The following is a 12,371-nucleotide window of genomic DNA, read 5'->3' as shown; positions in this document are numbered from 1 at the left end:
TGTGTTCACTAGTAACTCGAACTTATGATCTGATTTAGACTCCAGACTGGCAGTGGCATCGGGGATGAAGGGGAGAGAGCTGGGTAAAGTATCAGGCAGTACAACTGAGGAGGTGAGAATGGGAAAAATTACAGGCAGAGATACAATAGGTACATATGCAGAAGACCTAGCAGATTCCTGACTAGCTACAGTCTTGTCATGCTTAATGGGTGCTTTTCTCTTCCTATCCCTCTCTAGCTTTGATAGATGAGAACTCAAAATTTTCCACTGTTTTGGATCCCAGCACTCACACTCAGTACATGGTTTATCTATTGAACAAACCTGACCACTGCATGTCATGCACAAAGTATGAGAATCATACTTAGCAGAGGTTAATCTCGTATTACAGCCTTTGCTGCAATACCGAGTACTAGTCATACTTGTGTCTGACATAGAATTAAAGTACAAAGTCATAGTCAAGAAGTCAAATCCATGAAACTCCAAGGTTTTAATAAAAAATCCATCTATATAATTGCCGAAAGGCTACTGAAAGCAAAAAATACTTTACCGATCAAGATACAACCACAAACCAGCAAAGTGTTGAGTTCCAAATCCAGCTGCTGCTCACAACCTACATCGTAAACCGGCAGAAACAAATTGATACCATTTGCTCAGTTGTTCCTCTTCTTCCCCGAAAGTGGGTGGGGTTAGACACCTACACCAAAACAAAAGAATTGCTACCGCGAGTTTCAAATTTTAGCTACCGATACTAGAAACATTAACCAAGTAATTACTTGGTAAGTCACTTATATAAAAATACAAATTACTTTAAAAATTTGCCTTAATTTAGATATGGTCTACTGTCATCCTAAAAGACTTTAATATTTCAAAATCATCTTACAACACAGCAAAATTTCAATAAAATGTACAGTATGCGCAGAATATCAAGTGTTGTTATGGGCACTACCCTGTACATACGTATGTACTGTATATTATGCGCAAATGACCCAGCATCTCAGCCTAGCTTCTCAGTCCACTGCATATGCCTCTATTGTGTGTGTATGTGTATGTTACATACACATCAGTGTGGCCTTCGCGTATCTTTTTGAATCGTGCCCAAAGATGCCTCCTAAATGCGCTGCTTCTTCTAAGGCATCTGGACAAGAACCTAAGTGCTGGAGGAAGCTCATGACCAATCAAGAGAAGGTAGACATTATTGTAATGTTGAGAGAGGGCAAAGGTCACGGAGAAGTAGCAGCCCGTTAAAAGTGCTGTCTTCTTCATTGTGAAGCAACATGAAGAGGATAGAATCCTTCCGATGGCCCTTGGTGGAGGAGAACTTGCTGCCCTCCTTCATGTACTGTCTATCCCCCCCCCCCGATGGAGCACGATTTTGCAGAATTCAAAGGTCTGTACAAAACTTTTAGGAAAGCCAAGGAGCTGCAGATGATGATAGAGGCATGGGATGATTCTAAGGAAAGCTCCACTAATTTTTCAAATGGCCTTAAAGATCTCATGAAGCCCTATCATACCATGTTCATGAAAATGTACAAGTACCTTAACATGACTGTGCCTCTTGAAACCCCTGATGCTGACAAAGTGCCTCCTGAAGAAGGGGAAGAACCATCCCCAGGGTAACCCCTCTCCTTTGCTATGCAGCCATATCTTCATCATTCATCGGATTGCACAGCTAATTCATCATCATCGTCTTTAATCAACATTTGTCACTAGTTTGTACCCGCATGATTTGGGTAATACTTATTAATTATTTTTAATGTGCATATGTAATTTTGTTCTCTCTCTCTTTCTCTTGTGAATTACATACCAGTGTTTCCCCTGTAAAAGAAAACAGGACGGTTTGATAGTAACTGTATGAAAGAAAATGTCCCTGCCTGAATACAGTACACTATAGAGGGAACTTGATTACTTTTCACATGTAGCTGTAAGCCATATATATTTTTAGGGTAATGTTGTAAGATGACTTTGAGAAGATATTAAAGTATTTTAGGATGATAGTTTAAGGTATATTTCTTGTAGGATGATAGTTTAAGGTATACATTTTGTGTTTGAACTCTTAAAATAGGCCGTTATGTGTCAAGTATTTGCGGATTTTAGCCATTCGCAGGTGGTTGTGGTCCCTATCCCCCGCGAATCCTGGGGGTCGACTGTACTGTGGTAAAATCCCTCTTTACTAAATGAACTTGGTCACTTCTTCAGTATAGTACAACTTTTAATTCATTTGCACAGTATATTGTAAATCAGAAAGGATGTAAATTCTTGTATTGACCTTTATTTTATTATTCTTAGAAAGAACTTTAAAGCTTGAAGTTGAATATCTTTGCCTAATGTAAAGTTTCTTTTGACATAAGTCTGGGCCTGTATGTGCGAACCCTTTTGCTTTTTAGCTCCACGTTAGACTGTTGGGAAAGAATCTTTGCCTTAGTACTCTGGATAAGTGCCTTCGTAAGGTAGTGATGTATAAGGAATAAAATGTTTTTCATGTACTACTATATGTATATATAAGTGCAATTGAAATGTAATGTTTGTGATGCATGGGGGAAATATTTGGATGTCTTAGTAAGACTGATTACAGTTAGATTTACTTATGGTTTTTCAAAATAGTAGCCTGTGATAGGCAACCTAGGAAGTAATGATAAAAGAGGAAGAGGAAAAAGAGTGAAAACACAAGATGTGTCTTTGTAATGATGGAGATTTAAGAGTGAGAGGGAGGGGGAAGGGGAAACAGTCTAGCAAAGTTCTGAAAATTAGCAAAATACTCTGAATGATAATGAAAGGTATTCCACTGATAGGGTTTCCTTGCTTGATGATACTGACTGTGATCACTGTAGATGGATTGGAATGGTTTTTGGTATGCAAAGTGCAGCAAAACTAGGAAGCCAGGGACAAGATTACAGAAGGCAGGTTGATTGGAAGGTCAGACAAAAGTGATGGTATTAGTAAAGGAAGCACAGTAAGCAGATGATCTAAACTTTTGAACTATTAGAAAAAACTACTTGAGGTCATTTCATTGTTTTATTCAATTGTATTTTAAATTGTACAGGGTTTATCATGGCCCAGGCTTATGTCAGAATGAAATTCACATTGTAATTTTTTTAATGTTGATGTTATCTGGAATCTAAAGTTGAAGATCTCTTCCAGGTGTAGTTGGTTTAAATTGGAAAGAATTAAATAATACAGGCCTGGTGCCATCACCCCAAGGGGCTGGCCTTGTGTGACTGCGCTGGTGCTACTTTAGTCTCCTTGCTGCCCTGCTACCAGAAGCCATACATTTAGAAATTGTAAATGATCTCAGATTTACTCCCCTATCAAGTATGGTGGTGGTGTCTAACTTCTCTTAAAATGGTATGTGACAACTGTTTGATTACTGGAAGAATTTTACCACTGGGATCTCTCCCGTTGGTTAATATTTATTCAAATAGGTCTTCTAAACAACATGATACTTCAGTGTAGAAATAACTATAACTGAAAACTTTGCTTCTTTTTGTTGATAGTTTTGTATTTAGCTGATCTTAAAATATCTTAGGTGTTTCAAATGTTACAGCACCACAGGTAATCTCAATAATGTAGGACTTGAGAAAATCATGAGTCACAATTATAACTTATCAAAGTGTCAGATTTTTGAGGTTCCACTTACCAACTTGGCATAGTCTTCTAAATTATGAACGAAGAAGAAACTTAAGAGATTTAGATTTTTTTAGCTCAAATGATTTGAGGCAATATTTGCTATTGCAGTTTCATGGCTCCTTTGAGGAACTGTTTTAATTTGCAATTCAAATTGGTTTCATACTCACATTATGACTTTAGTAAAGAGTATTGTACCTAGAAAGCCTTATTTAAAACACAAGCACAGTAATTGGGTGACTTGATCATGGAGGTGAAAGGCTTCCTTTTTATCCAGTGTTTTTTGAGGAAATTCAGTTTTGTTGTGTAACCTAATTCCCATAATATATTTAGTATAAGAATAAATGTGACAAATCTTTATTAAATATACTGAAATCACATCTCATTAAAATAACCAGATTCTTTTAGATAATCCATAAGGTTACCTACCTCAGTGTCATCATTTAAAATTTCTACAATGATCTTCCCAGCTAGTAAGTACTTTGCCCTAAGGTGATTACTTTTAGGACACTGCACCAGCATGTGCTCAATGGATAGCTGACCACCACTGAGCACAAATTGGGACACTGCTCCCTCTAAAATATAGCTATGAGTGAAGCAGGTATGACCAACTCTAAGCCGTGTTAGGATGACCTGAAATTTTCTGTTAACGATTAAAACCCGAACTCCAAAAATCTATACTTTTTCCACTGTTTCTGTACTTCCTATTTGTGGATAAAATGGGGAAAGTCCATCTCTGCTGCCATTTTGTACAAATGTATCGTCTGATAACTGGACGCATGTCCAAATATGGCATCTTATTAGTTAAGAAATCACATCTTGCAGCATCCTTTGCTTTACTATTAGCCAGTTCGTTCCCTTCTAGACCAGTGTGCCCAGGAATCCAACAAAACTTTACTGATTTGTGGCCGACAAAAAGATAAAAAAGCCATTCCTGAGCCTTTTGAATTAAGGGATGGGTGGGGTTAAACTTCTTTGGGGCTTATAAAACACTCCTTGAGTCACTATATATTACTGTGGATTTAAATTTCCTATCAGATGCAAGATTTAAAGCATCAACTATGGCTGTTGCTTCAGCAGTGAATATGGATGAGGAGTCTAATAACTTTTTATATATGATTCCCCCTCACACACCACTGCACATCCTACTCCATCTTCCAATTTTGATCCGTCAGTATAGATTTTCCTGTCATTTATATGCCTCTCATCATGCTCCAAAAACTTGCTTCAGACTTCTTCAGGACGATCTTTCTTCTTTGTCTCTTTAATGCAGATATCTATTGCTGGAATAAACCATGGGGGATAGCAGGATGTTTAACTTGTAGGATCTTCTGCATTTTTATGCTTTCATCCTCCAGTACACCAAGCTCCCTGATTTTATGCTATTGAAGATCTAGATCCAAAAAGACTTGAGTCTCACTGTTTTAAGATCTCAAAAGAAGGATTCTCCTTCGAGCTTTTCAGCCACATGGTGTGTCTCAGACCTAGCTCATGCCTCCTTATGTCCAGTGGTAGCTGATGGGAGTCTACATAAATACTTTCGATGGGTGAAGTTCTAAAAGCTCCAGTGCAGATCCTTAGCCCCATATTATGCACAGCTTCAGTTTCTTAAGTTTAGTCTTTGAAGCAGATGAGTATACTTGGCAGTCATAGTCTAACTTAGATAAACTCACTTTTAACTCGTCAGTATGATTATTCCAAGTGATCTTTTCATCAAAGACCATTCCTAAAAATTTTACTTTGTTAGAGTAAGGTAAAATAATTCCATTTAGGGTAAGAGTTGGATTGGTTTCCTTAGTTCGGCACCTGCAGAACTGAACAGCGACAGTTTTTGATTCAGAGAATCGAAATCCTTGCTCATCAGCCCACTAGCTTACTTTATCGATGGCTCTTTGCATGAACCTGCTAGTAGATGCTGCATCATATCCTGTGCAGTACAGAGCCAAATCATTTACAAATAAAGAGCATTTTTCTGGTGATGATATCTTTTCTAATACTTCATTAATGGCAACAGCAAAGAGGGTGACACTAAGTTCACTACCCAGAGGAACTCCCTCTTCTTGTAAGAAAGATCGTGATATAATTCCCAACTCTTACCTTTATATATCTTTCTGATAAAAACAAATTTATAAATCTGATCTTTTTCCTTTAATGCCCATCTTATACAACTTTTTATAATACCAAAATCCCATGTGGTGTCATATGCCTTTTCCAAATCCAAGAAAACTCCTCTTGTTTGGCTCTGTTTAGCAAAACCTTGTTGTATTTGGTTTGAGAGCCTGAGCAAGGGATCTAAAGTAGATCTCGTTTTCCTAAAGCCAAACAAAGATTTTGAACTTGCTTTTCGTCACTCCATTTTCGGTTTCATTCTGCCTTTTAGAAGCAATCTTTTATGTCCCTTGTACTGTTAAATCCAATTTGAATGTCTTTCCTTAAGTTCTAAAGGACTCACCTTATGCTTTATCTGGAAAGGGGCCCAAGTCTGCCTGAAACTTTGTCTCACATCTACTCTTTCTATGCACAGCTCCTCGTCAGTCTGCTTGGATACAAGTCTCTCATTGCATGGTTTCTCTCCGTTTCTCTGGAAGCTTGTCTTTGACTTATTTCAGAAGTGTTGGGTCAAATGCTTTGCATCAATTCAGAAACCCTGGTCTTTTGCATAGATTTGCATAATTTTCATTGGAGCAAGTTAGTGCTGATGATCTTCCATAGATTTTTATATTGGTTCTGCTCTCATTAGCTGCCCTTTGTGTAGATATATCCATGGTATTTCTCTGATTACCTGCTCTTTAGAAGTTTCTTTGATTATTGCTGTCATTAGTTTCCCATTATATACATGTTTCTCTGGTTAGTGCAGTCTTTAGCTGCTTATCTGAATGCTGGGTAATTTCTGTGATAGTAAGGCACATTCCAGCCCCCACAGCTCAAGATTATTTTATGGTAATTGATTTAAGATGAAATGTTTCCTGTGGGAAGAACTCATTGTGCTTTTATAACATTTTTAATACTGTACTTCCAAAACAGGAACCCTATGAATGTCTTCTGACACAATGTATGTCCTTGACACATCTGTAATAAGTTCTGTAGCTTATCCTCAGTCTTGGCTGCGTTTAATGCACAAGTAGGCTGTTATTCTATCTCTACCATCAGTTTGCTGTATATGTCATTAGATTCAACATTTTTTCTTTAATAAATTGAATCCTCAATTCTGAAAACTATTTTTGAGTCATAAAGAAATGTAGATTGGTTGGTATGAGAGGCAGGTGTTTGCTTCTGTAAGATAACCCAGCAATTTTATGAGGGAATCCTATCACTCCTTGAGTAGTCCATACTTTCTGGCTCCATAATTTCTCCTGGGTGTTAATCTCAGCCATGGTAGAAAGAGAAGGGTGTTTAGTGAAGTTGTAATTTCCACTGCCCATTACAAGGACGAACTAGTTATGAAGAAAGCTTGGAACATTGAGTTCTGGCTAAAGTTTAGAGATCCATAAATATCTGAAAGAAACTTTGTGAGTCAGATTTAATGATGAAAAGCTCTTTATCAGAGTGCATGTCAGGGATCAGTGTTAAGAAGAATGGTGAGATTAGCCTGGTTGTGTGTTTAGGAGTTAGTAAGGAAAGAAGAATTGTAATTTAAAATATATGCAAGATTTGCTCAAAGTAGAATTTTTCTGAGAGCCTAAATCCATTTGAGTCATGGCTAGCCATTATGAATTTGGAAAAATAGGAAGGCTTTTGGTGAAGGGAAGTTTGTATTCAGTTCTTGCTATGTTTGAGAGTATAGTTTTAAGCCTTTAAGCTACTACTGCTAGCTTAATGGGAATTTTGTTAGCACTTGGAAATCCCCTTTGCAAGTGTGGAATACTGCAGCCCTCATTGCCAAATTTGCTGAAGTCCTGTTGTAGTGAGGGATTAAGTTATTAAATTTGCCATGTTTTTGCTTAGATTGTTTAAATTGCAAGTTGTTGCATGCTGTTTGCTTTTGTTTCTGAGAGAGCATGAGTTGCTCCTTTTGAATTGATATGTGGATTGGTGGTTTTTTGATAGATAGTTCTTCCATTTCCTTGGAAATTGTTATTGGTTCTTTTTGATGGTTACAGGAAAAAAAAAAAAAAAAAAAAAACGTTGTTATTGGTTCTTTTGATGGTTACAGGAAAAAAAAAAAAAAAAAAAAAAATAGAAAAGGTTGCTCAACTTGTCAGTTGAGGAAACTCTTCGCCTTGTGTTGTGGGAGTGAAGTTTATTTGGAGGTTGTGCAGTTGCACACATTTAGTATCTGTCAGTCCATTCTTGTACATTTGCTTAAAAGATTGTCTGCTTAAGTTTTGGATTCTCGGATTTGGTTGTTTTTATGTCTTGGGCTTATTAATTGGTAAGCTCGTTATTTTTCAGCAGTTTTAACCTGAAGTCTTATATGTTTACTAACGGCAGCATTTTCATGATTGACCACTAGGATGCACTTTGGAGGATTTGATTTTTTTCGTTTTGGTCCTAATTAAGAGTTCATAGTAACTCCAAATTAGGTGTAATTGTGTAGTATTCATGAGAATCATGTAAGTTGGAAGTTGTCATTACTTGGGTTGCATTGGCATGAAATTAGCATGGATTAGCTTGGCATATTTATCCTCAGTTTAAGACAGGTTGTTCCACTTTAACTTTAGTTTCTATATCCCTGTGCATAAGGAGTATTTTGGTTTCTTTTGGGAAATTTAGAATGACTAAATAGAAAATTCTATATTTAAAATGGAGGAGCTTAGAATATTGTGTTAGGCTGTATAGGTTAAATGGTTATCTGAGCTTGGATTATTGTTGTACTTATTTCACTTTGATTAGTATGTGTTCATGGGCTTCTCTTTTCCATGGTTTTGCCCACATTTTTTTTTTATCTTGGTGAGATCTTGTCCAGAAGTTTGTTGGTGAGAGATGTAAAAAAATGATTGGCTGGTTTCATTTCCAGGATTGTACTTGCATCACTGAGACATCTGTTGAAGGAACTGAGTCTTGAGCTAGGTAATGAATCTGTTGGTGTGATATTCATCTGAAACACTGAAACAGAATCCTGTTCTTTTTCTTATGAAAAATTGAATGGAAGCAGAAAAGCAGAAATTAAGTTTTATAAACAATTGTCAGTTTGTAGATTAACAACAACCAGGCATCTTAAACAGCAATATCCAATGGGGTCATTTCAAATCTTTGTCATCTTTGGGTTTAAAGAATATGCGGGAAAAACTTATATTGCACAATATATACATGCATTTTAGTTTAATGTAAAGCTAGATATGTTATCCTTGTAGGAAGGTATTTGAATGCTGCTTTTTGGTATATAAGATTACTGTAGTACTAATGGCATGTCTCAGAATCTTATCTTGTGGATACCTGTCTGTGCTGGCTCATCAATGTAGGGGAATGCAACAACAGTCCAATCAGGCACCTTATAATTAGGTGGGATGAAGCTAGGGTTGTCAGAGTAATTATTCTGTATTGATGTCATCCCTTTTCCTAAGTTTTTTGCTCATAGAAGCAGCATCACATATATTTAATTTTATTGCTTTCTAGTGAGCTTATTTATCCAAGTATAATGAAAGACCCTGAAAATAGGGACGCCTTACTCTATTGGTGACTTGGATGTTTAAATAAACTAAAAATGTCTTAACATGTGATATTTCATTCATATTCGGGGTTTTAGAGGGGATTTGATTTTTTTTTTTCAACTTTTTTTTCATTTCTGACTTCTGCATTGGAAAAATGATGACAAGTAGCGTTGTACCTGTTTCATGGGGTTCATGTGGCCTTACCTTGTTGTAACTGTGAGTGATACAGATGGATTTCAGTTTAGCTGTGGCATAAATCACATGAACCAGTCATGCATTTATTGATTTTATGTATGTTTAGCAGACCAGAAGCTGTTCACATTCTCTTCGAATTGGAGATATGTCTGCTTGAAAAGTTGGTAAATACATTTCTGATAATCAGAACACTTGATCGTAAGTGCAGGGGAAGATTTGCTTTAAACTGCAATAAAAATACCTTCTCATATTGATGAATTTAGCCTTTATGTAGTTGAATGTCTAATGAGCTATGAGTGTTGTTGATCTCAAAAGAACATATTAGATTAGTGACTTTGTGTATACTTCCTGAATACTGTGCTTCAATGTGTATACTTCCTGAATACTCCGCTTCAAAAACTAGGCATATGGTTTTCTAAGCAATGCACTGCATTATGTATGGGTAGGATATGCAACATACCTGAATTTCCTCCAAAATGTCTTTGGGGGGAAAAGAGAGACTCCTTTCAGCTCCAAGGTAACATCACCCCAAGCACTTAATAAATTGAGACACTAACTTCACCTGACAAAATGTGTCGGCTGCATAAGACCAAGCTAAAAATGTTTTTAGTTAATGTTTCTAGACTTATTTATTTAAAAAAAAAAGCATGACATGACATATTTTAGTAAATGTTAGCCAACTGTAAGATGTCTTTGTAACAGAATGCTTCCAGTCAGCAAAGTTGCCACAGCTGTCTTTCAACACCACACTTGAAGTCAGGGTAGTTGGAGACCATTATATATATATATATATATATATATAAATATTGGTTCTCTGGTAAGCAGGCCAGTAGGTAAGGCTCACAATTGCCAGCAAAATCAGTTCCTTAAAGTTAGCCCAACTTTGGGGCGACACACTACTAAACAAAAAAAATGTGTACTATAGAAAAAATGGATAAACTTTTGTTATATAGTTTTGCTTTAGTGTAGTAATACTTTGCTTTTAAGGAAGAAAAAAGGTCCTTTGTCAGTTCTTTTAACCAATTTTTTTACAATACAAAGTTCTTTTAACCAATTTTTTTACAATACAAAGTTAAAGTCGATTCATTACAAGGTCCTTATCAATTCCATTTTTTGACCAATGTTTTGCAATAAAGTTAAAGTGTATTCATAACAATACTAAGTTAAAGTATATTCTTTGTAATTAAGTACAAAACCTATTTAGGCACCCTAGTCTGTAAAATACCGAACAGTGACATGTAACTTAATAAAATTACTTACACTGAACTTTGGAAAATATCCAAAACTGCCTGATTATTTTAGTAGCATCATTTATCAACAGAAAATCCTTTTACTGGTTATAAAAGACTTGGTAGACAAAGTGTTAATGATTTCTTGCTTGCTTCAGTTTTCCAGGGCCAAAGCGTCTTGAAAAGAAATCGCTCTTTCTTGTTGAAAAGTGGCTATCATAAATAAATATACCACTATGGTTTAACTAATACAGTGCGTTACATTGTAATCTGTTCATGTTCATGTTTTTCAGTTTGCTGGTATGTCAGTCGTCAGAAACACTTAAACATTTTTAAATCAATGAACTTGAAAAACAAAATTCATTTTTAAAATAAAGGAAGAAAAAACCATAATGATTGTGCTGTACTAGTCGCTATCATAATAAATTAAAAGGTCCTTATCAATTCCAATTTTTTACCAATGTTTCACAAAAAGTTAAAGTGTATTCATTTGTCAATTCCATTTTTTAACCAATGTTTTACAATAAAAAGTTAAAGTGTATTCATTTGTAAGTATACCCCTATTGTTTGTAACCTAGGCACCCCAATCTGTCAAATACTGTTAATACATCATTTATCAACAGAACACCCTTTTATTGGTCATAAGACTTTCTGGACATGTGTTAATGTTTCCTTGCTTGTTTCAGTTTTCCATGACTAAATATGTTTTGAAAAGAAATCACTCTTTCTTGTTCAAAAGTGCCTGTAATAAATAAATATACCACTACAGTTTAACTAATACAGTATGTTATATTGTAATCTGTTCACGTTTTTCAGTTTCCTGGTATGTCAAGTCTTCGGAAACATGACATTAAAATCATTGAACTTGAAAAACAATTATTTAACATTTAAATCAGTGAGCTTGAAAAACATCAAACAATTCACTTTTAAAATAGAGGAACAAATAAACTACAATTATTATGCTCTACTAGTAGTTACTGTCATACTTCAATGCATTGAGACAACTGAATGTGCAGTGTACCAATCAAAACAAAGCCACCAAACCAGTGAGTGTTGCCATCTTGTTTAATTTTTATCAATTTTGATGGTTTAAGTCAGGTGCATCTTTGATACCAGAAATATGGTGACTGAAGTAAAATTTTTTCTTATACACAATATGTAATTTGAGCAATCACATAAATATGGGCAGATTATGATACAAGAGACCAAATCTATGTTTATACAAGAAGAGACCAAATGGAGAAATGGGGGGAAGATGTCCAACCAGATCTGCAGGAGGTCCAGCGTATCAGTGACAGGCTCATGAGCTTAAAGTCTGTGAAAGATAGAGCAAGGCATATCATCTCAGCATATGCCTCTCAACAATGGTGTAGTGAAGAGGAGGAGGAAGAATTCAGAGGGAAATTAGAACATATTTTGGAAGAAGAAACCAGTAGGGTGATGGATTGTTGGAATTAGCAGAAGCTATGAATCTGGTAGTCTTGAATACACAGTTCGAGAAAAGAAGTCATCTGATAACAATACAAAAGTGGACAAAATGAGACAAACTGATTAGGCTTTGGTTAGGATGGAAGAAAAGAAAATCATTATGGATTGTAAGGTTATTCCAAATGAATCTGTTGTAGCTCAACACAAACCGGTAATAAGGAAAAGAAAAGCCCCAGCCAGGAATAGGAGGATCAAAACTTGGAAGCTGAAGGGGGAGAAGGCAAGAGGGTTCAGAAGTAAAGTGGAA

At 35.9% G+C, this 12,371-nt stretch overlaps 1 protein-coding gene and 1 long non-coding RNA gene across 4 annotated transcripts in view; one reads left to right on the top strand and one right to left on the bottom strand.

The window, feature by feature from the left end:
• The window catches only part of LOC136851894 (oocyte zinc finger protein XlCOF6-like), a 68,686-nt gene extending 64,675 nt beyond the window's left edge, over window positions 1–4,011 (top strand). For all 3 annotated transcript variants that reach the window (XR_010856990.1, XR_010856989.1, XR_010856991.1), the window contains exon 4: window positions 3,139–4,011. The gene's annotated coding sequence lies outside the window, so the exon portion shown is untranslated. The remainder of the gene's footprint in view (window positions 1–3,138) is intronic.
• Window positions 4,012–10,430: 6,419 nt separating this feature from the next.
• The window catches only part of LOC136851895 (uncharacterized), a 52,670-nt gene continuing 50,729 nt past the window's right edge, over window positions 10,431–12,371 (bottom strand). Inside the window, exon 4 of the long non-coding RNA XR_010856992.1 lies at window positions 10,431–11,378. This is a non-coding gene — a long non-coding RNA (uncharacterized lncRNA). The remainder of the gene's footprint in view (window positions 11,379–12,371) is intronic.

This window comes from Macrobrachium rosenbergii, chromosome 24 (genome assembly GCF_040412425.1).
Source record: "Macrobrachium rosenbergii isolate ZJJX-2024 chromosome 24, ASM4041242v1, whole genome shotgun sequence".
Taxonomy (NCBI): domain Eukaryota; kingdom Metazoa; phylum Arthropoda; class Malacostraca; order Decapoda; family Palaemonidae; genus Macrobrachium; species Macrobrachium rosenbergii.
Note: the sequence above shows the minus strand (reverse complement) of the source record. Positions and strands in the feature narration are given on the sequence as shown.